The following is an 8882-nucleotide window of genomic DNA, read 5'->3' on the forward strand; positions in this document are numbered from 1 at the left end:
ACATTCTTGACATCCTCTGGTGTTCTGGCTGACCTTGGTTTTCTTGTTGGTCTACTTTTTAAAGCTTTTGAAAAATTTCTAAGATAAACATGCGATTCTTACTTGTCCATATCTTCATCGCTACTAAAATAGGACTATTTGGACAGTTGGCTCTACTCCTTTCTTGCTCTATTCACTGCTTGTGCTTTCAACTGTGGACTAATGGAAAACAATCAGATTTTTGTGCTGCAACTTATACAGTAAACATTATAATTTTTTATGCCATAATATAAAACAGAAAAACTTAATTCAATCCAATTATTTCTATTGATAATGTATTTATGATAAACTTCTACATATTCTAAATCAAAAATACACATTAGGTATGTAATTTATTAATGGGATTTGCCATCAGGTGATTAATTAACTTTGCAAAAACTATATGTACATTAGAAGGATTTTTAAGGAGCAGTTACTCGTAATACTAATTGTTAAAGCAAACGAAGGAATGAATGTACAATGTATCTGAGAACACTGCATGAACTCTCTTGTAACTATGTCTTGCTAATGAATTAATGAATTTTTCAATAAGTAACACTAAAAAATGTTCTTTTATTTTGTGCTGTTCTAATTTCAAGAACTAATTTTAATTTTGTTTAGTAAATACAGACTCGCAAATATGCTTATTAATCACATTAGTAATGAAAGATTGGATCTATGAACTTATTTGGGAGTGTTCCTAACAACAAATTACAGTGTTATATGCATTACATTAAGATTTGACCTTAACGACTAATTTTCTGAATAACAAAAATTTATCAGTATGCATTAAGTCTCAGAGATGAGAATAAAGAACTTTGATTTTTTTCAATTCACTTTCTACATTGTTTTCTATCATTACATTTTATAGTATGAACCAGGAGTCCAAAATCTGTATGCACATTAGATACAATATATGAACAGACTATGATTTTACTTAGCCACTAATGAAATTATTATCTTCAAGAAAAATAAATTAAAATTTTTAAGCTTTGTTATATTTAGTAATTTTATTTGTTTGCTTTAATATGATTTACTGACAACAGTTAAATTAATTTACAATTATTTTATTTTAAATTAATTTTTAAAATTAAAATTATTTTTATTTTTAGTTTTGTTAAAAAAGATAGGACTGAGATTATTTTATTAATGTTATTTTGTTTTACAATATTACGATGTCATTTTTGTGAATTTCTGTGCAAATTTGTACAGATTAAATAATACCTACTGTGGTCAAATTATTGATCCAGCAGTTAACTTGATGGAAGAAGGTAGAGTAAAAATCCAATTTCAGGTAATCAATATTTTCTAATGCTGGACTAACAAGTCAAAATAACGGAATGACAAAAAATGATTCACCAAATTCTTGTTTGGATGAATATTTGTTTCTTTCTGACAGTTTCAATGCAGTAAGTTCCTTTATAAAGTGAACTTAGTTCTGCTAGTGTTAGTTATATATCAAAATCTAAGGATAGGAAAAGATTTTCAAAGAAAAAAGAAATAAGTCTAATCCTAAACAATATAATGTCAATTCCATAACAACTAAGTTGCAAGAAAATGCAGAAATAAATGAAATCAGTTATCAGCAGACAGTCCAGAAAAAGAACTTAGGATTGAGTCGAGGAAAAGGCAAGGAATTCAGCTAAGTGGGGTTGAAATATTTGTAAAAAGGCAAAAGAGCAAGTAGATGAATACAAACTGATTGTTAAGAAAGTAGAAAGAACATTTTTAAAAACACCATGTGACTATCAAATGAAGTGTACATTAAAAGAAATGAAGATCAAAGAAAAATTATATTTTGTTCCTTCTACATATTATTTAATGAAGGCCAAAACCAGTTCTTGGCAAATACAGTAGAAGAACAAAAAACAAGTAGAAAAATTCATGATAAATACAGAAAGCAGTAGGCAATTTACTCATAAATATCGTTTATATATTTTCCTCAGTGGGTTCTAAAGTTTAAGTTTGACAGACAATGTATTTAAATACATTTTATATAAAATTAACAAAGATCCAATCTAAAGTTGAGAAAAAATGGAAAGTTCCTGGTAGTATGTGTCCAGAAGATCAGAGAGGTAAACAACATAAAAAAATTTCTGATGAGTCAATCAATTTTATTAAAGAACAACATATTTCCATTGTATGTAAGTCACTGTTACTGAACGCATAGTGAAAGAAAATATCTACATCCTGTTCTGAACATATCTAAAATGCATAGAATGTACAAAATCTACTGAGAAGAATAGCGGAAAGAGCCCAAAGAATGAAAATCTTCTATAGGAAAATCTGTGTTGAAAATTTCAACCTCGCTTTTCATTGTCCACAGAATGACAACTATGGTAAAAGCAATATACTGAAATTAAAGATTGAGGTAGTAGAAGATGAACAACAAAAAAAGTGGCAGAAGAAGAGATAGAGAAACACTCAGATCTGGCCGAATCTAGCTATTCTGAAAAAAAATATGTTTCTTAGCAAATCAGATTCTGAAGTATAATTTCTCTTCTTCGACCTTCAGTAATGTTAACCAACCCTTCCTTATGTTACACAGTGGAATAGCTTTTTATGATACGTCTGTGGATCCTAAACTTAACATTTATAGTACTTATAATACAAGTTAATACCAGTTTGTTACGTATGGGAAGAAACTGTAGCTGAGCATGAGGAACACTCTTTTTTCTGTTTAGCCTCTGGAACCATCATAAGGAATTACTTCAGAGGATGATATGTATGAATGTAAATGAAGTATAGTCTTGTACAGTCTTAGGTCGACCATTCCTGAAATGAGTGGTTAATTGAAACCTAACCATCAAAGAACACCGGTATCCTTGATCTAGTATTCAAATCCGTATAAAAGTAACTGCCTTTACTACGATTTAAACTTTAGATCTTTCGATTTTGAAATCAGCTAATTTGGAAACAACTTCACCTGTGCGACTCTACATCACGTTATGCATATCAGATGAGTGTACAGAAACCAATATGTATAATGTCATGTACTGAATGTTTATACTGCTATAATGTGCATTAATCTCCTGGAATAACTAAAGAATACAGGCAAGTAGATTGCAGTGATCCATCACAAAATTTTAGAACCAATCTATACCCACATGGAAGCAGACATTATTAATGCAACAATAGAGGAAAAAAAAATCATACTACAACAAGAGTAAAACTTCCAAGAGACTGCACAAACCTCATTAGAATGATCCCTAGAAACTCTGCTATTAAAGCCACAGAGGTTAAACAAGAAAACATTTTAGCAAAACCAACTCCTTGCTACTACATGTCCATAAGAAACAAAACAATAAAGGTGAACCCATTAACTGGTTAAATATTAAATTGCTTCAATATTGTGTGGATTCTCCAAGAAAATTTTTTTATAAGTTTTCTTTTCAAGATAATGAGGATTTGAAGTAGTGAATTTGAACCGGAGGTTAAAATTATCAAAATTTACTGCTAAAAAACTAACTCCAAACAGCTCACAAATGATGCAGTTCCACGACGAAAGAGTTACAATCTAAAATCAGTTTTGGGATTCATTTGTTCTGCAAGTCCATTTTATGAATCATATATCATGCAATGAATGGAGAAATTTTCAGATGAAACTGATACATCCTCCGATAGAAGAACAACAGCATTTAATAAGTTCATTTTATCCAGTGTCCTGACTTCTTTTCTTTTTATCTCATTTGATAAAAACATATTTTTATAAGATTCTCAATGAATTAAAAAGACAATAAAAGCATCAGTTTTATGAACATATTTTGTTTCATTCATTATCATGCAGTTATAATTTTTATACTCTTTTAATTTTTTGAATGTTTTTTTAAAAAGCTTTCCACTATTTGAGAAATTAAAAGGACAGTAATATTTCAAAAAATCTTTTTAGCAATATTATATTTTATATACTTTTTCTTTTTAGGTTCTTTTTTTATTACAAGTTACAAACATATGTTCCATAGAAGAATCATTACTACTGTAGCAAAATTAAAATAATTATTTAAAAATTAAAAAAAAACTCAGCTGAATAATTGAACTGTTTTGTGTTGTTTAGTTTCCTGATTTTAAAACAGCTCACAAGAATACAGCATAAAAATAACCAGGAGTTTCTTTTAAAATACATATGAAATATCACACTATACCAATGTCATAAATTTCTGTAATATTTTTATTTGAAGAATGACCTATGTTATTAATATTTTTAGAATAAGAAATATAATGAAAAATAGAATTTGGTAACAACGTTTATAAATAAGTATTTCAAAACAAAATATGAAGCAAAATTTAAACAATTCACCTTTGAGACAGTAAGAAAAAATCAAATATAACTTTTGAGTGTCATTTCACACAAACTAATAATAATGACATTGGTGGTTTTGCACCAAACCACATATTTAACCTTGGTAATTTATGGGATCTGATGTATTAAATATGATTTTAATTGCTGGTATACATAATTTACATTCTTTTACTTTTAGAATGCTAGTCTATGAGACATAAATATTGTGACCTTTCAAACCAGTAAACCACCTTATCCTAGATGTAGATTTTTTATATAATCATCCTAGTATTTAATACTCAAATTATTTATTGTTTATAAGTTAACTTTTGGTGACTGAAGTTCTGATGAGTTGAATTATGTTAATAAATTGGATTAATGCTTATATATTATTATTTTTAAAGCATGTGCTATGAATAGAAAATTAAAAATCAAATCCTATTACTAACATATTACTTAATTTCCATAACAGGTTATTTAAAAATTGTAACTGTATATATATTTTTAATACCAGTGTATTAAACAAATTGAATCTATTGATTGTATGAAAATCTTAATGAGGTAAATTTAAGTGTACCATCTTTTAAATTATGAATTATTTTTAGTTTCTTTATTCTTATTGTGAAAAAGCATACTGATTTTTCCAAATAATCATTTAATAGTGTAAGATTTTAATTCACTTAACTAGGTAATTATTTATACACTAACATACTTACTTATTTTTAAAGGATATGTATTTGTAGAATATATTATTTATGATGACAATTTATAATTATAAATTAATCATAAAACCAAGATTTACAGCTAACTAACTGAGTTTTGATTTGAGTGCTATTTTCTGCCCTTCCTAGCATTGTCAACATTTGTAGATGATGTATTTTGCAGTACCTCCATTCTCAAAACTCCATAACATGGAGTGCTAAAAGTAGTTTTAGAAAGGAGGTATTTCAAAACGCGTCAACTATGAATATTAGAGTGACAGTGTTAGGAAAGGCAGAGAATAACACTCAAGTCAATTATGATAATCCCAGCAGAAATATAAAATATTGTGAAGTTTAATTTTTATAAATAACATACCAAATACATTTTAATTATATAATGAAAATTCATATCAATTAATGACACCTTTATAAATTATGTATCTTATTTAACTAACTTCACAAACCTAACTTCATTTTATTAATTTTATAAAAAGATGTACTCTCAAGAAAATAATTAAATACTTGATGGTCTTTTGTGAGAAGTAATATGACAATCCTACTGAGAAACTATAAAAAAATATCATATTTATATTGTAATTATAATTTTATACAATCTTCACAAAGTACAGTGATTGTATGGTAAGTTAATTCTTGAATATGTAGAGCATAAAATTTTTATTCAATTGCATGCCAACGTTAATAACTTTGCTTTACATATTAAAAAAATAAAAACGGTAATTCAATACTTTTCTCATTATATATGCTTTCATGTTGTAACAGAATAAAGCATTCTAGTGGTAGGAAGACTGTGCCAGTGAGCAGAATGACTGGAGTACAACATACAGTATTCAAGTCAAGAATTAAACCTATGGTCAATAAGTTTTCAAAATTATTGTATGATAAGGTAGCATAGACTCCTCGACAAACTGCAAGGCTGTTATCACAACAGCAGTTATCCTGAAAGCCTATGCTGTTTATCATCCCTTTCGGTCTCAATTTTCTGTTTCAACTTTAAACAATTTTCTGTTGGGATGGCACACAGGCCTTCTTCTGCAGAAGGTTAACAGTTCAAAATCTGGTTAGATCAGTTGTATTTTAATCTTTTCTGCTCATTTAATGTCTGCTAGCCACTATTCTATTAATGGAACTTAATTAAGAACATATTCTGCTGGTGACCCAGTGATGTAACAAAAAAGCTGCATTTAGCTGCATAAAATATCCAAACAGTATTCTCTAGAAACTCCATAAAAATCAATTTATACTTTTTTGTTTTACAAAATAACTTCTTTTTTTTTATTAAATAACTTTTAAATATAATAATTAATATTTTACAAACTAAATATCAGTTACGCATAATACATAAACATTTTGATCTTTTCAAAATATATTAAAAAAAATCATGCACAACATGCAGATCTTACAAAACATTTCTACTAGTTTTAAGTCATATATTGTCGGTCCAACCATATCAAAGTTGAGCGTTTTTAGTTTAGTCATCATTCTAAGTCAATGTTCCTATAAAGTAAAAAAAAAAAATGTCCAAAAATGCTTAAGAAACAAACCAGTCAGTGTTATATAACAAATAGTACTTAAGAAAAGCTAGGTAATTGCTAAACATTGAATATAAAAGTATTTTGACAATATCTTGTATTGAGATAGTATATTGTGCCAAAGTGCATTTTCAGCAGCTCTACTTACTTTTGATTTTATAGAGATGACTGTCAATATTGCATAAGATTCAAAGCTATCTATCTGCTATTTTATTTACTTCTTTTCTTTCTAATTATATATAAAATACTTATGAAGTCACAATTACAAAATACTTTATTTTTTTTTTTTAGTATTTAATTTTTTCAACTTTGGACAATAAATATTCAAATTTTTAAAAATAATCTTGCTTTGAGCAGATTTCAACAAAAATCCTTCTGAATTTAACATCTTTAAAAACTAATAAAATATTTTTTTAAAAATTAAGTATCAAATTCATTCCCTCACAAAAATCAATTAATCAGAGGTCTAAAAAAAAATTATAAATAAAAATAAATAATAATTAAAAGTTAATGTTACTATTTAAGTTTCCAACACCACTGAAAAATTTAATGAATAAAAAAATTTGTATTATTACACTTAACAATAAAATTTAAATATAATTAAAGACTTGGCATAAGAAGGGATGCAAGTGCCTTTTTTAAAAAGTATTCTTTCCCATAAAATGATGTACACGTATAAGAATCATTTTATAAATATGAAACTTTCCAGATGTACTCTATGTCATTAGAGTTGATCCAAAACTGATATCACTATTAAAATACTAAGTTAATTCTACAAACTACCGGTTAATTCTACTCAGAGCGGCACCCCACTCTGTAAGCCATTCATCAAATTAAGTATTTTTACCATCTGAGTGTCATCTGTTTTATCAAAACATACGTAACTGAAGAAGTGAAGACTATAATTATTTTTAATGAAAGATTTAGTTTAGAATATTAATTTAATTAATAAATTGTATTTGAATATGTTGTTGATTTTCTACTATTTAATCATTGTTTATTATTAATTTTGAATTTTTTTTGTGAATTTTTATCATACAGTAGATATTACTAGTGAAGAAATTATTATATTCTTTAGTTTTTGTAAATTTTTTTTGAATGTCTATAACAATAAAATTATGTTGTATTACAATTTTTTGTACGAGCAAAATAATTTTATAATAATTACAGTCTTTAAATTACATTTTTCTTTGCATTGTAACAGTGTTAACACTACTGTACTATTTGTCTCTTAGATGAAACAATCAGGTGATTGTGTTGCATTAATATTATATTTTATGAATGGTATTTTTTAAAGAATATTTTTTTATAAAATAGAACTTAATTTTCTTCAGACTTACTGCTTTTCTTTCACAAATGACTGGACATTATGTTAAAATTCATTAAAATAAAAATATTAAGTATGTACATGTAGACAACATGCACATTTTAAAAATATAATACAAAAATGAATAAATATGCAATAGCATCTATTAAAGTAGACCTAAGTAAGGTATTTTAGTAGAAAAAGTTATGATGGAAGGATGGTGATGAGCAAAGGAAATTAGAAAAAAGCGAATTTCAAAATTTCAAATTGCTCTACTGTAAAATTGTAAGAATGAAGATTGTGTCCTTTACCTCCAGGCTACAGATATGTACTGTTGTAGTTTCAAGAAATTTCAAATGATATTATTGGGTGAATATTACTCTTAAACCAAAAATTTCCAAACATACAAACAGGCAACATTCTCTTTATGCATCTCTGTTTAAGTACTCTACATACTACAGTTATGTATAAAAAGTACAATTCATTGACACTATAGTACACATAATCAGCAATAAGTGCATATCTGGAAGACTGGCAAAATCATTAATATTTTAAACAAGGGGAAAACTGTAAATAAACTAAATTTAAAAAAAATGTTGTCTCTGGTGGCAACAACACCAATTCCTTATAAGCATTTTAATTCAATCTGTAACATTATTTATTTTTTCATTTAGATTAAAATTTAAATGTATGTTTAAGTACTATTACTACAGTATTTAACCTGATGGGTATTACAAAAAATAGTGCTGGTAACCTTTTCTAAATAAACTGCATCATGAGCTTTTATCTTTTCTTACATTATAATTTTTAAAATTCCAAAAATATAAATATCCTAAAATCATATGAAGCAGCATTGGGAATGTTTAAAAAAATATTGATAGATTTGTTAATAAATGGCAATTTTCCAATTAAAAATGGGTTTTCTTAAAAATGTTTCATACAACCTTTGTTACCACCAGTCTTTAATTAGAAAGCTGAATCTAAGTATATCTTTTTTTTGTTTTCTGTGACTCTGCTCATCTGCTTTT

Source organism: Lycorma delicatula, chromosome 6 (assembly GCF_047948215.1).
Source record: "Lycorma delicatula isolate Av1 chromosome 6, ASM4794821v1, whole genome shotgun sequence".
In the NCBI taxonomy this organism is placed as follows: Eukaryota; Metazoa; Arthropoda; class Insecta; order Hemiptera; family Fulgoridae; genus Lycorma; species Lycorma delicatula.